At 58.4% G+C, this 15,326-nt stretch overlaps 1 long non-coding RNA gene across 2 annotated transcripts; it reads left to right on the top strand.

Annotated features, from left to right (window-relative positions):
- The first annotated feature begins 1,380 nt into the window (after positions 1-1,380).
- On the top strand, positions 1,381-4,437 carry LOC137226104 (uncharacterized). Of its 2 annotated transcripts, none has more exons than XR_010944181.1 (3): positions 1,381-1,746; positions 3,367-3,648; positions 3,758-4,437. It is a non-coding gene; the product is annotated as an uncharacterized lncRNA (long non-coding RNA). The 2 variants fall into 2 exon arrangements; XR_010944180.1 differs by having other exon boundaries at positions 1,383-3,197.
- Positions 4,438-15,326: the final 10,889 nt, after the last annotated feature.

Here is a 15,326-nt window from a genome sequence, read left to right as displayed (position 1 = left end):
GGGATGGAGGGAGATACTGCTTGCAAGAGGACAGTGCAGGCACAGAGGAAGTGTTCAGTGAACATGGGATGCTAGCACTTGAACTGGACCGACTTTGCAAGTCCCCTTGTCTGGTTCTCCTTTCCCTTCCATCAGAGAACCACCTCATTTGTGTATCTTTCCTATGGTTAGGGATATTCTCCTGTTGTGCTCAGTATTCCTAGGTACGTTTTTAATATATTTATTTATTTATTTGTTTTTATTTTTGGCAGTGTTGGGTCTTCGTTGCTGTGCGCGGGCTTTCTCTAGTTGCAGCAAGCAGTGCGTGGGCTTCTCGTTGTCGTGGCTTCTCTTGTTGCAGAGCACGGGCTCTAGAGCACGGGCTCAGTGGTTGTGGTGCAGGGGCTCAGTAGTTGCTCCGCGGCACGTGGGATCTTCCCGGGCCAGGGATCGAACGGGTGTCCCCTGCACTGGCAGGCGGATTCCCAACCACTGCGCCACCAGGGAAGCCCCCTAGGTACATTTTAAGGGTATAAAAGTCCATCTCTTCTAACATTCCCATTGAGAATCCCGCTAAAACATGGAGCGCCCACACACAAACCCACCCCCCACTCCCCCATTGAATGTCTCATGACGGAGAAAGGGCCACTTCACAGGATAGTCTTTTTAGTGAGACCCAGATCTTTGCAATCTGAAATGGCTTTTATTCCCCATCACCCAAAAGGTACTTTCTGAGCACATGCTGTGTGTTAGGGCTAGGAATATAGCAACCAAACAGTTCCTCCCTCCAGGCGCTTATAGACCCAAATTGCAGGATACCGGGCTCCGAGAGCAGACAGATAGCTCCTTTTTTTTTTTTAATATAAATTTATTTATTTTTGGCTGCATTGGGTCTTGGTTGCTGTGTGCGGGCTTTTTCTAGTTGCAGAGAGCAGGGGCTACCCTTCGCTGCACAGCACGGGCTTCTCATTGCAGTGGCTTCTCTTGTTGTGAAGCACGGGCTCCAAGCATGTGGGCCTCAGCAGTTGTGGCATGCAGGCTCAGTAGTTGTGGCTCACGGGCTCAGTAGTTGTGGCCCACGGGCTCTAGAGTGCAGACTCAGTAGTTGTGGCACACGGGCTTAGTTGCTCCGTGGCATGTGGGATCTTCCCAGACCAGGGCTCGAACCCATGTCCCCTGCATCATACTTGATATGTTCATGCTGGAAGTCCATGCAGTGTGTACTACCGCACACTGGGCTGCCCAATGCACCTTGAATTAAAACTGTAGGGGGCTGTGCGGGTGGGGATTGGATGGGCACACGCACCCCCCCCACCCCCACCCCCCCCACACACACACATACACACACACAAGGGGAGTGACCTTGTCAAGCACAGCCTCCCTCTCCCCCACCCTGTTCAGGGCATGGTCCATAGTCCATGCTACTGGGGGTCAGGGGAGCTGACGCATGCTCGGAAGCACCAAACACTTTATGCAGAAAAAACCGGCAGGGGCCCTCCTCAGACGGGGACTGTGGGCACGGAGAACACCCCCGGCTGTCCTGACGGGTGGGATGGGCTGCCTCTGCCGAGCGCTCTCAGCAGCCACTTCTGGGCAGCCCCGCTTGCCTGGGAGCTGGGGCCTGCGGATCAGCAGCCATTTGTTGTTCCTGTGTCACTCAGGCTTGGGGCAAGTTCTGCCACCATTTTAATCTACCAGCAGGGCCACAGGCTGGAGCTTCCAAGCCCGAGATCTGATCTCAGTAAACTCTGTGTAACCTGGAAGTAGGTAAGGTAGCCCCACCTCTTCTGCTGAACGGGCAAGCTGTACTGGATCACTGCTCTACATTTCACTCTTCCCAAAGGCCCAAGGATCTGGGTGATGTCACCCTCCCTCAATGGCCCTTTCCTGGAGCATGGGCTCCAGAAGTGGTCTCCCAGCCCCCCTGCCCCTGACCAGGGGCCAGAGCTGCCCCCTCAGAATTCTGTGATGGGCATTGAGTCTGTGCCCAAGAAACACCTGGTGAGGAATTTCTCTAGTTTTCCAAGAATAAACCACAAGGACCTAGAAGGTTCCACCCTTGGGCAGCTTCTTTCCTCCAAAGGGTCACATCTGAGAGAGGAGGGATCCCTCGGAAAAATGAGACTGTTTGCAGAATGAATGCCACCTTGTGTCTGCCAACTTCCTGCAGAGGCTTGTGGGCTTGTTCTGTGTAAATAACTTAATGGAAAACTCCAGAAGGGGACGCAGCCCATATGAGCCTGACCTTGCCAGCCAGCAGACAGGTTATAAAATGTTTCCTCTCTAAGCTGTGGCTGGGAGTCAGGATGCCTCAGTCACAACCCACAGAAATAAAACAGAACTCTGGGCTCTTGGGGAGGGACAGCTTGCGGGGGGGTTGTGTGGATTTCTTCAGGGAGACCATCGGTCCTCGCTGCCCGCGGCGGGTCTGGGTGGAGACTCCAGGGTGTGGCGCCTCTCAGATTGCAAAGCCAGGTCCTGGTGGTCCCAGTGGTGTCCGGCCCTCTCCCCGCCCCCAACCAAGGCAGCCTCGGGCTCTAGGCAGTTGGCTGGGGGTAGGGGGCGGAGGCTAAGGCTTCCGGCGGCTCTCTTCCCAGCCGGGCGTGGTGTCCCCTTCGGGCAGCCAGGCACGGAGACCGCCGATCACGGCCCCTGCCCGCCCACTTCCCCGCCCTCCGCCGAGGCCAGTCGGGGGCTGGGCGGGTCCCCCTGGGCGGGTCCCCCCGCCCCCCTCAGGGCGGTTCTTCCGGGAGTTAGACCGCCCCAGCCCGGCCCGTCCGGGAGGCAGGCGGGCGGCCGGCCGGGGCGGGGCGGAAGGAGAGGGCGAGCCGAGCCACTGCCCAGAGGCCGCGCCGCCCAGGCACAAACATTGCCTTATGTGGTGGCTCCGAGGGCCAGGGCGGCGCCCGGGGGGCTGCCGAGGACGGCCGGACACGCCCCGGGTGATCGCAGCTCTCGGGATCTCGGCCTCGTCCGGTGGACTAGACAGAGAGGAAAGGCCCCCTGCCCTGTTCTTTTTTCCGCTGGAGCACGTCCCACGTTCCCCTAGGAGGAAGTGGTCACTGCTACTCGGCCGGACCCTCTCTCTCCCCAGCTTCCCCTGCGTTTGTGGGAAAGTGTCCCTGAGGGCTGAGGTTCAGGCAGAGACCTCGGGCCTGGGCGCTGGTGGTGTGGACTGCCTGCCCCCCTGGAGCAGGGACCACCTTGCCGCCTCCCAGGTCCGTCCGCACAATGCCCACGATGCAGCACCCTCCGTTGCCTTGGGAGCTGTATTTGGCCATGGGGGGATAACAGGGTGACTCATGGGAGGGACGGCCCGGGGGTGGGAAGTAGATGAGCTGCGTCCCTGGAAACGCCGTTGGTTTCTGTTCCTCGTTTCTGTTCCAGGTGGGCTTCAGGCTCTCGCCCTCCAGGAGGGCTTGGCACCAAAACATGGAGAAGGAGCTGCCTTCCCACTGCAAGGGCAGGACTCCAGGGTCCCCGCACTGGGTGCACAGGGACAGTGACCTGTGCAAGCACCCCAGCTTCCCAGAGCCTGATGAGTGCACCCTTGTCTCTGACACCTCCCAGGCCAGATTCTGGGACGTCTGCTCTGACTCCCTGAATGATCCTGGATTCTGGGGCCAGTATCTCACTTCTCCGGTACTGCAGCCTTTGATATCTGACAAGGCAAGTTCCCTATGGGATATTTTTCAAATGGGGCTTTTAGTGGGACGTTCACTTCAGTGAATCTCTAATAGGCCTAATTTCAGGGAGTGTAATTTTTTTTTTTTTTCAGGGAGTGTAATTTGAGGCTGCATTTGAGAGAGAATCCTCATCCAGCCAGGGAGGCATTTGCCTGCTCTGCGCCCTTCCCACCAGGCTGCGCGGGCACCAGCTTCCTGTGACTCCCATCCCTCCTCCGACAGCCCCTTGATCCCTGGCTCCCTGGGCTCTGTTCAGGAGTCTCGGGGCACTCATGCCCAAGCTGCCTTCCCCAGCTATTGTCCTAACTACCCAACACTGGGAAAATCATCTCCAGCCCTGTGCTGGCTCAGTGGGACCGGGCAGGATCCAAGCACCCCAGTTAGAGGAACATTCTTCTGTGGGACATTAGGTTCCAGGAGCTAAAGAATCCTGTCAGTAGGCAATGGCTGTCCTTTCCCAAGGCACTGAAACAGTACATCAGTGGATAGACTGTCCAGTTTTAAGACTCTCCTTTCACACCGGGGAGAGATCCCTATGGAATCTGAAGAAGGGAGATGGGGAAATGGATACTCAAAAGCACGAGACACTCTGTAATCCGTATGCGGATGAAAAGGCCAAGTCTTAGATTAGAAGGGATTTTAGTAGTCTCCTCATTCACCCCAAATACCTGAAGCAGAAATCTCTTCTACTGAATTCCTGGATTGCTTCCAGTGGCAGGAAACTCACTACTTCAGTGTGTTTTGGTTTTTTAAAAATTAATTAATTAATTAATTTTGGCTGTGCTGGGTCTTCGTTGCTGCATGCGGGCTTTCTCTAGTTGCAGCGAGCGGGGGCTACTTTTTGTTGTGGTGCGTGGGCTTCTCATTGCGGTGGCTTCTCTTCTTGCGGAGCACGGGCTCTAAGCGTGCAGGCTCAGTAGTTGTGGCTCGCGGGCTCTAGAGCACAGGCTCGGTAGTTGTGGCGCACAGGCTTAGTTGCTCCATGGCATGTGGGATCCTCCCGGACCAGGGTTTGAACCCATGTCCCCTGCATTGGCAGGCGGATTCTTAACCACTGCGCCACCAGGGAGGTCCCTAGCGTGTTCTATCTTATACAGAGTTGAAATATGCCTTCTTTAACATCCATCTTCAGAACTGTGTGTTCTGTGAAGGCAGGGTCCCTGTGAGCCTTGCTGCCACCCACAGTGCTGGAGCACAGTGGTGTTCAGTGAACGTGTTGTCAGAATGAATGAGGAAGCAATATTGAATGTTTGCCCAAGTGCCACCTTGAAACCCTCCACTCTGGGCTAAACCACACCAGCTTTTCCCCCATCCCATATGTCAATGCGGGTTCCAGAACATTCTTCATCCTTCCCACCAAGCTGCTGCACCCAGGTGGCAGTGTTTCTTCTCGGCTGTGCGCCCCCCGAAGCGAGCAGCGCAGCAGTGGAGTGGGGCGTGTCTCTCTCCCTGTGCGCTCCGTGCTGTCATCCACACAGCCTGCCCCTGGAAGGCCTTATTTTCAGCACCCTGCCGTGGTCGCTTCTCTCTGAGCCCGAGACTTGCCCTTTGTGCGGCGCGGCTGTGACTTTAACTTTCACAGTTTTAACGAAGAGGAGGGCTGCTTGCTGCACGTGGCAATGGTGCCGCGCCCCGGGAAGGGCCCGTTGTCCCAGCTGGCATCTCAGGGGGCAGGGCTGGGGACCAGCAGCCCCCGTGCCCCTGTGCGGGACCTGTTCGTGAGGCTGACACTCTGGTCGTGGGCAGAGAAGATGCCAGAACGTGACTTTGGCTCAGCAAGCTTTGGGGCTCTCCCCAAGACCCCAAGCTAAGACCCATAATCAGGTGATGAGCAGATCCCTGAGCATGATTGGTGGAGTTCCCCAGGGCCCCAGGGCTTCTGGACGCCGTGGCTCAGCTTTGCCCTCCCACAAAGCCGAACAGGTGCAGGGGAGCTGTCAACACACAGCTAGGGGTTAATATGTGTTTGTTGACTGACTTCTGGATAGCTAGGAAGTGGGGAGCAGTCCTGGGTCAGTGTCCACACCTTGGACACCTGCTCCTTCCCACCCCCCGTCACCCCTGCAGTTTGGGGCCAGGCCAAAAGCACACCTCCTGCCTCAGTTTGTGGATCTGATGAAGGGTGGAGAGGGGAGGCTCTGGCCCTGAGGCTGCCTCGGGTGGACTGGGAGTCCTCCTGGGACCAGGCCTGGCCTGAACTTGCGACGGAAGGCAGGTGAAGGTCTACAAAGCCCCCGCAGGAAAGACTCGGGGGGGGGGCGTGGGTGTGGGCAGGCTCTGCGCAGAGAGGTTTTCCTCCCCTGAAGCGGCTTTATGGCACCCAGAGTGCCCACCCTCTAGAATGACTGTCAGCCGGGTGGGGGGGGGGGCATTCCAGATCACCAGGAGCCTGATGGTGATCTGGCCAGCGGGAGAGGGCACAAGGGCAGGGGGCAGATCACTTCTCCTGCGGACACCCACTGCAGGACCATTGTGACAGAGAGGAAACCCCGGAAACCAACAAGGTCAGTGCAGGGCAACGGAAAGGAAGATAAAATTCACCGGAGTCTGAGAAAGGAAGGCTTGGGGGAGGCCCCTCACAGGTCAGCAGAATCCAGCTCTGTCCTGGCAGAGGGCAGGGAGGGCACTGGGGCCACGGGCCCAGCTTAGCTCCAGGAAGACAACGGCTCAGCCCATCCCCCCCCCCAGGGCTTGGTGGGGGGCCAGATGTGCCAGGGCGGGCAGGAGCTCACCCAGAAGCCTCCTCTCATCCCCTGCCCGCCACCCAGCTCCCTCTCGATGACACTCTGTTAACCTTTCTCCACTGGGCTGACTCTGAGTGCACGTAGGTGCCTCCCTCCCTGCCTGCTGACAGCGGTATGGATTTGCAGACAGGCTCAGGCCCAGACCTCTGGTCCTGCCCCAGGCCTTAGAGAGCCTGAGAGAGCACCCTGGGACCTTTGGTGGTCCATCTAAGGCAGGCTGTGGGGCAGCGGTGGGGAAGAACCCTGGATGGGCTTTCAGGGCCAGGGTTGAGGTCCAGCTCTGACCCTAACTGGCTGGATGACCTCGGGCAGGTCACTCTGCTCATTGGCCCTCAGTCCCTGGATCCCAGCTCTGCTGGCCAATGTGTAATTGCTCTGATTCTCAGAGGGTGGGCCGTATGAGCCTTGCCCAGTTGGGAAGGAGCAGGGTGGAGAAGGTCAAGATCAGAGCCTGGGTGAAAAGCAAATGGGAGCCCAATATGTAAATCAGTCAGTGTTTGTTCCTTCTCTTCTGACAAGACCCAGGGAGACCCAGATGCCTCAAAGAGTGCCTGTGACCTCGCACCTGGGTGTCCTCGCAGAGAGAAGTGGGCTGGGCACCTGGGGTCATGGTGGCATTGACCATCCCTCCGCTGCCTGAGCCCACGGCCCTTGGTCCCCAGCCCAAGCATTCTGCCCCTTCTGCAGTCACTTGTGTCCTGTGTCATCCCACAGACTGTGGGTGGCATCTATCCTCACCCCAGGCTCAGAGTGGAATGTCTTTCAGTCTGGGGCTGAGTTGGCCCTGTGGGTCTGGGGGCTCATATGGCAACGAACTTTGAGGAGCTGGCTGGTCACCCACTAAAGCAGGGACAGCTGTGGCTTTGGGCAGCGGTCTCCCTGGGGTCAAGCTTGAGACCCTGCCTCAAAGGATGCCAGACAGTCACATGAGACTAGGCAGGGTGACACCGGCACTGGGAGAGGGGGTGGTAATGCTGAGGCTGCTGGCCGGTCAGACAGCTGGGCCCCTGGGGCCGCGGGGAGACCCAGATGTTGTCTGTTTTCAGCTCGTTGCTTCCCGAAGTGGGAGGAGGAGACTGGGTAGGCCACAAGGAGGAACCAAAGAACCTCCCAGGGTTTACTAAGAGTCGGGGAGGGGGAGCAGGGGCCATCTGTTCCCCAGGCTGCAGGCTTCAGGGAGCAGAATGGGCTACAGGGAGGGCCTTCCAAGCACCAGCATGCAGGGCTGCCCCTCAGGCCTCATTCCTCTGGGAATGGGCTCCAGGGGGTCATGGTTGGGGGCTCAGTGGATTGAGGGGCTGAGAGATATGTTCCAAGACCTGCACAGAGCAAGCCCCTGGGAATTTGGGGGAGGGAGGGAACGAGGCCAGGAAAGGAGGGTCAGTCCCCATGGGAAGATGGGGGGGTCCACCCCAGCTCCTTCCCTCCCCCTGCCTAATAGAGGGCACCAAAAACACCTTGGACCTAGACCACCTGGCATTTTCAAAGCCCCTTCAGGCCCTGGACAAGGACAGGGGTCCCCATTTTACTGAAACTCTTATTTTCCACCCAAATCAATGAGCCTTAGTTCTTGAGGGTCTCTGGAGAGCCTCAGAGGAAGGAGGCACAGGGGGTGGGAGGCTGTCTCTGGGCACGGCCCCTCAGGGCTCTCACCTCTGACCGCCCCACAGCCCTGCCCCAGCTAGAAAGCCCCACCCCGCCCCGTCCCCTGTCCCCACCATCCAGGACCCAGAGAAGAGAACCCCTCCCCACAGGGCATCCCACTTCCTGCCTCTGTCACCTGCACACAGCTCAGATCCCTGTCCCCAAGGAGGAAGCTGAGCTGGCCCTGCTACTGCGCTGGCTCCCCTCCCCCACCCCTTTCCGGCACCGACTCCACATTCGATCTCAATGGCGGCTCCTTCCCGTCGACACTGAAGCCACCAAGTCCCTGCATGTTAACGGGAGTGCCCCGAGCCTGCCCCTTGGCTCCCCTTCCTCTCAGCCACCCTCCTGAAAGAGCTGTCCATGCCTGCCTCTACTTCCTTCCGGCCTCCTCATTCCTCAGCCCGAGGCCGCCCTGGGACCACTCAGAGGTTTGTCTCTGCAGGGCCATGTCCCGCTCGCCATGCTCCCCTTCCCTCCTCTCCCCTGCTTCCCCGGCCCTTCCTGTCCTCCTTGCGGCTCCCTCTGTCTGCCTGGGTCTCGGTGCTAGAGTGGCAGAAGGTGTGTGTGTTGGGGGGCGGACGAGGGCACTGGCGTCAGACACCCTGGGTTCCACGAGGCCTCGCTGCCTACCAGCTGGGTGGCCGTGGGCAAGTTCCTTCACCCTCTGCGCCTCGGTCTCCTCAGCTGTAAAGTGGGAGGACAACATGGAGGTGACCTGCCAGGTCCCATGAGGGTCTAGAAGCACTTGCCCTCCCTCATTTTGGGCGGGCCCCGGACAGCTGCCTCTCCGAGGAGCTGGAGGGAGTACCAGCTCTGAGCTCTGGCTGCAGGACCCCGACGAAGTTTCACTGAGGCTGTCCCAGGGCGGCAGACAGTTTGGCTGACCTGGGAATCACACACACACACACACACGCACGCACGCACGCACGCACACACACACACACACACCCCCCCCCATGCTTTACTCTCCCTGAGCCAGCACGGGAGTGGGTGCAACTGCGGGGCTCAGTCGTTGGCACAGTATACCAGGTTCTCCCCTCTGCTGCCACTGCTCCCAAGGAGGTCAACCCCCCCCCCAGCCCACCCCACCATGAAGCCGGAGGCCCCTGGAGCATAAGGGGTGGAGGCTGGCAGCAGATGGGTTAACTCCTGGCTGGGGTCCTGGAAGGGATGCTTCTTAGGGCACACAGCTCCGCCCCTCCACTCCTGGCCTTTCCTTGGTCCCCAAAGCAGCTGGCACCCCTCCCCTCTTCACACATCCCCCCTCCACTCCCTCTGACCGAAGGGGGCACAGGGCTCCCCCAGGTGGCCAAATGTGCCAGGGCCTGAATCTGGGGAGTGTGCAAGGACTCGCTTCAGACATCTTGCCCCTTCAGCCATATAAATACATCCGCATGGTCAGACCAGGTGTTCCAGTTTGGGGTTCAGAAAATCAGGTCACCTGGATGTGTATTCACGGCTGTAAGAAAAAAGCAATGAGTGCAGTCCAGGTGTAAAGTACTTTTAGCCGGGCTATAGGCAACTGCTGGCAGCCATTCTGAACACCAGTAGAGGATTGTCTGCAAGACCTGTCCTAACACTCTTCTTTGTGTCATGGGTGACAGGACGCAGACATGGGGACAGGAAGCAGAGAATAGAGGCCCAGCTAAGAAGCCAAAAGCACACCAGCACCAGTAATCACTACCATTTATCACGAGCCTTTGGTGTGCCTGTCACCATGCCCCAGGCTTTCCATCCTTCAACTCTTTACTTCTCACAACGACCTAGGAAGTGGCATTATTAATATCCCCATTTAGCAGACGAGGACACTGAGGCTCGGTGAAGTTGTTTAAATCCCTTGTTTAAAATCACACAGCTAGGTGAAGTCTGAATTTGAACTCAAACATGTCTGACTCCAAATTCCTTGCTCTTACGCAAGCCTGCCTATTCACAGGAAGATAATCTGGCAAAATAACTAGGAGAGACATGAGTATACTCATGAGATGCTCATGAATGAGGGTAGACAACTCCTTCCCACCCCAAGAGCACACACAGCAGGTGCTCGGCAGAAGCAAGTGGAACTACAACAGGCCAGTCATACAAGCACAGTGAATACACATATATGAGAGAAAGGGGGCGTTAAATCATCTTCCCTCCTAGGTGCACAGACAGGCCCAGGGTGACCCAATATTGGGTACTGTGTCACCTGGACACCATGCCGTACACTAAGATCCAGAAAGTTCCAGGGATGGGCTGCAGCCTTCCCTCGGCTCAGTGGTGGCTGAGGCCCAGCATTCTCAACCCAGACAGGTTTTGGTGATAGACACACACAAGCAGGGGACACACACATGAACACAGGCTCGGTCACACATGCCCCACCAACACATATATCTTCTGAAGACAGAACCTGCTGCCGCCATCTGTTCTGTGCAGACACAGCTGAACTCTTGGCCTCTTGGGCACACAGTCCAGCTCACACTGACAAGCACACACACACACAGCTCTCAGAGAAGGGGAAGAAAGGTCAAGCTGGCTAGGGGCTGGGAATCTTTGCAGCCACAGACATTTGTGCCTAAGCTCTGGGATCAACCCCCCAGGTTGCAGTCTGTTCTCAGGCATGGCCTCCCACCTTCCCGGGTTTGAGACTGTTTTCTGCCTTCCCATTTATTTTAAAGAATGGGCCAGGGCTTCCCTGGTGGCGCAGTGGTTGAGAGTCCGCCTGCCGATGCAGGGGACACGGGTTCGTGCCCCGGTCCGGGAAGATCCCACACGCCGCGGAGCGGTTAGGCCCGTGAGCCATGGCCGCTGAGCCTGCGCGTCCGGAGCCTGTGCTCCGCAACCGGAGAGGTCACAACAGTGAGAGGCCCGCGTACCGCAAAAAAAAAAAAAAAAAAAAAAAAAAAAAAAAAAGAATGGGCCAAGGCCCGGAATGCCCAGGATGGCCACCAGGGGGCGCACGAGCATTGACTAATCCTTTTCAGCACAGCCTCTTTCCAAAACCTCTTTCATTCATTCCTAAATATGTATTAAGTACGTATTCTGTGCCAGGTGAAAGGACCCAGAGAAGAAAGGGCGGGGTGGGGGGGAGTGGTTAGGGCAAGGGACCAGGCATGTACCTATGCTTCAGTAGGACTGGAGGTTAGATGGGGAAGGTGTTGGCAGAAGAGGCTGGGTCAAGAATAACAGCTAGATTGTACTGAGCACCAGCTGTGTTCCGAGGTCTTGGAAATTCTGATATGCATTAACTCATTTAATCCATAACTGTATGAAATAGGTACTACGTTATTCTACTTTTATTGTGGGTGCTGTAAAGCAGGCATAATGATAGTTACTTACTTCATAAAGTTGCTATAAGGAGTAAATGGACCGATATGATTATGTGCAAAGCACTTGGAACGCTGCCCAGTTCTTCATATCATCATATCCATTTTACAGATGGGGAAAATAAGGCCCAGTTAACAAGGAGGCAATCGTAAGCAGGCTGGTTCCAGAGTGTGGACTTACCCAGTTACCAGAACTCCCTGGTAGGTCCAATCAGGGGTTCCTGGGGAGAGAGAATTTTAGCAGGGAAGGGACAAGACCTAATTTGCATTTCATGCTGGCCATAGGGTGGGCAGCCTGGTGGGAGGGGGACTGGTCAGGTGGAGGTTGTTAGCAAGGTCCCAGATATGACTAGGATGGCAGTGGAGGGGAGAAAGGAGAAGACAGATTTTGAGAGACGTTAAGGAAGCAGCCTGGAGGGTCTTGGTGCCCAATTTCATGCCCGAGTTGGGGGAAGGAGGAGGCAGAAAGCAGTGGATGGGGAAGCAGAGTGGGGAGAGGATAGGGGCGTGTGGGTCCCCCACCTGCCTGCTGGCCTTGACCTAGGAGAGGGCGCCATACCCTTGGGGCTGAAGATAAAGGAAAAGCAGACCCCAGATCCTTCTGCCCCATCTTTCCCAGAGAGCCTGGGAATGGTGTGAGGGCCAGGAACCCTCAACTCCGGCTCCCTTTCTGGTTAGGGCCCATGGGGCTCTGGGCTCCACGGGGGTGGCACTGCACTGGTCTCTCCCATGCTACCTGGCACCCTGGCCCTTGCCCACAGGGCAGGACCCAGGAGTCCCACCCACCCTGTCTGGCTACTTGTTCCCCAGCACCGGGACAGAGTGCTAACATCCCTTTCCCCTCCTAAACGTTGAGGCTTCCGGCACACAAAGCCCCCTCCTTCCCAGGCTCTCATTTAATCCTCACAACAACCTGGAATCAGGCCCTTATCATCTTGGTGGCTGAAGGAGCCACCTTGGAGGTAAGGGGCCTGCCCTGGGTCCCACAGCTTGTGCCTGAACCAGCCCTCTGCCAGAACTCTTGCTGCAAATCATGGGGTTTGACTCTCTCCACTCCCAGCACCATTGGACCCTTGGTGGCCATCTTGGGGAGATGGAGGCAGCTGTGCCCTGTAGCTTAAGACTGTGCAGAGCTGAGAATGGGGCTGGGAGAGGGGCATGGTTTGGAGTCACTCAGGTCCTTGGACAGAAGCAGGGTCCAGCTTCAGTCCCAGATAGGGGAACCAGATGGGTGGGGCACAGGGCCTCCCAAAGGGTGGGTGGTGGAGTGGGACATGCCTGGGCAGGCAAGCGGGGACACAGAGGGCGGCAGCACACCTGGCGCCCGGCAGCCCGAGCCCGCCAGGCCAGATTCAAAGAGGAGCCGAGGCTGTGATTGGTGGCCTGGTTCCCTCGCTCCACCCCTTCTCTCTCACCTCCCATGCAGCTGGGAAAGAGGGCTGGAGTAGAGAAGTCCCCTCATCCTAAATCCTTAAGCACCAAGCGGTGGACTGGCTGGCAGTGAGCTCAGTTAACTCCCTCCCCTGCTCCCAGCCCTGCCGGGACTCTACCTGGCGTTGGGGCGGCGCTATCAGCCCCAGCGACTCCCCAAGCTGCCAGGCTTTGGTGCCCGGGCCTCAGGTCATCCAAACACCCTCCTCTGAGCCTCCTTCAGCTCATGGCCGCCTCTACTCGTTTTAACCCCAGCTTGTCCTCAGTGTTCTCTCTTCTCTGACCCCTCTCCCAGTCCAGCCTCTCGTAAGGGGCAGCTTCCTGGGCCCTAGCCCCTTTCCACTTGGGCACCCCGGCCCTCCGGTGCTGGGGACCCTGCCCTTCGGGCGTCCCCGCGGGGCGGTGGCCCAGGGCCTCCCGGCCTGGGTCCCGAGAGACTCCGCGCGCAGCTGGGCGCGAGGTGGGGTGAGGGTGGGGTTGCGTGCACAGGTTGCGAGGCTCTGAGAAGGGCCAGCCGAGGGGGGGGTTGGGCAGGAACCCGACCCCCGCCTGCGCCCCACTCCCGGCACAGATGGAGGGGTACAAGCTGTCCCGGGCCACAGGTCGGTGCTCGGGGTTTTGGCCACGAGGGGCCCGCTGAGGCCGCGGCCAATCACCGCCCGACCCGGCCCCCCCACGACCCCAGCAGCCAATCATGGCCCGGCCCGGCCGCCCCCCCCCACCCCCACCCCACGGCGTCCTTTGTTCCCGCTAGCCCCGGCGCCCCCGGCGCGGCCCTTGCGGCCGGGCTCCCGGCCTCCGGCCCTGCAACTTCCGCCCAGCTCGGACCACGCTGCATGCAAGTGTCCGTGTATGCGGTGTGTGCACGCGCGTGTGTGCCGGGTCCGCCCTGCCTGCCCCAGGAGCGCTCGGGGCCCGGCCGCCAAGCGCAGGCCTTGCACACTCGTGTGCCCACAGCTGCCCCTAGTTGGCCTGGCCAAAGCCCCAGAAAAGCTCCTTGGAGAGGCTGGAGTTTGATCACGGGCTGGGGGCTACGAGTGAGCACCAGGACTGGGCAGTGGTCCAGCTCAGGCCCCACCTTTCCTTCCTGGGCCGCGGTTTTCCTCGCTCTCTCCCGCTTCCTTGCCTTTGCTCAGGCTGCTTCCTTGACTGCTGCCTTTCAGATCCCTGCACCTAATGAACTCAGAGCCTTCCTTCCAGACCTACCTTGGCGGTTGCATCCTCTGTGACGCCTGTGGGGTGGCACATGCCTCCCTCCCGTGTCCCCCTCACTCACCCGTCACGTGTCCCCTCTAGTCTGGGTCTGCGGCATCTGCATCAACCACTGAGGGACTGAGACTCGGCAGCAGCAAGCCCTCATTCCAGATACTCGGGGGTCACACAGCACCTTCAGGCCTAATCTTGGTTCCACCTGAGGCTGAGGCTTGTTACCCCAGGTCTGCTGTAAGGATTAAAAGAGCTAAAATCTGTGCAGAACAGAGTGAGTGCCTGGTCGCCACACAGGCTGCAGCCCCAGCCATGCCATGGACTTGTCCTCCCAGAGTCCCTGCCACTTCCAAATTCCCAAACAGTGGACATTCCTCTTGCTCTTCCTCCCCCTCCTTTCAGTCCCCTCCCGTGAACTCCACCCTCAGCCCCCTTCGCCCCTCATTTCCTCCACCTTCCGTGAGCTCATCCACTCCCAGAACTCCACCTGCCCTGCCCGCACCTGTCTCCTGGGTCCCCTGGAGACCTCCACCTGGACATCACTCAAGCAGCTCAAACCCAGTTTGTCGCAAACCCAAGGTCCTCATCCTGCCACACCTGCCCCTATATCTGTAAAGGACTCACATCCTTGCCATTTTCCAGCCCAGAGACCCAGGTGCCATCCCCTCCCCACCCCCTTGCTCACTATCCACTGTGACCACGTCTGTGGCCCCAGGTCTGGCTGCCCCACTCTCTCAGGGCCAGTGCCTTGGCCCACGCTCTTCTCCTTTCGCCATTTCTCCTAACTGGCCTCTTGCTCTCTGCCTCCACAGTCTGCAGGGCCCACTGCTTGCAAGATTCCTCCTCCCATTGCCCTCAGCATCCAGTCTCAAATCCTGGGTGTAACTGACGGCGCCCTGCCTTCCTGGGACAGCCCCAGGCACACAGTACTTCAGTTGAAGCCCTTGACACAGCCAGGAGGTTGGGAGTGGGTCCACCTTGCCAGGGCCCCTAAAAGGAGTGATGCCAGGCACTGGGGCGACCAGAGGAACAGCTAAGGCTGGGGAGTAGACTGGCTCAGCAAACAGGCTCTGCAAACAGGCTCTGCAAACAGGCACACCTGGGTCTGGGTTCTGGCTCTGCACTTGCCCACTCTGTGACTTTGGCTTTGTTACCTTCTCTGGCTCTCATGTCCCAGATGGGTTTAATATCGTGTCTTTGAAGGGCTAGAGGAGAACTTAGGGCCCAGGGCCAAGGATGGGCAGAGGCTGCCTCGCCTCCCAGGTACTCCTCAGAGCCTAAGCTTCTAAATCACCTGGGGGCTGGGCAGGGCCTGGGAGGGCAGAGCCAGT

The sequence above is a fragment of the Pseudorca crassidens genome, chromosome 6 (assembly GCF_039906515.1).
Source record: "Pseudorca crassidens isolate mPseCra1 chromosome 6, mPseCra1.hap1, whole genome shotgun sequence".
Lineage (NCBI taxonomy): Eukaryota > Metazoa > Chordata > Mammalia > Artiodactyla > Delphinidae > Pseudorca > Pseudorca crassidens.
This window is presented reverse-complemented; position numbering and strand designations above follow the sequence as displayed.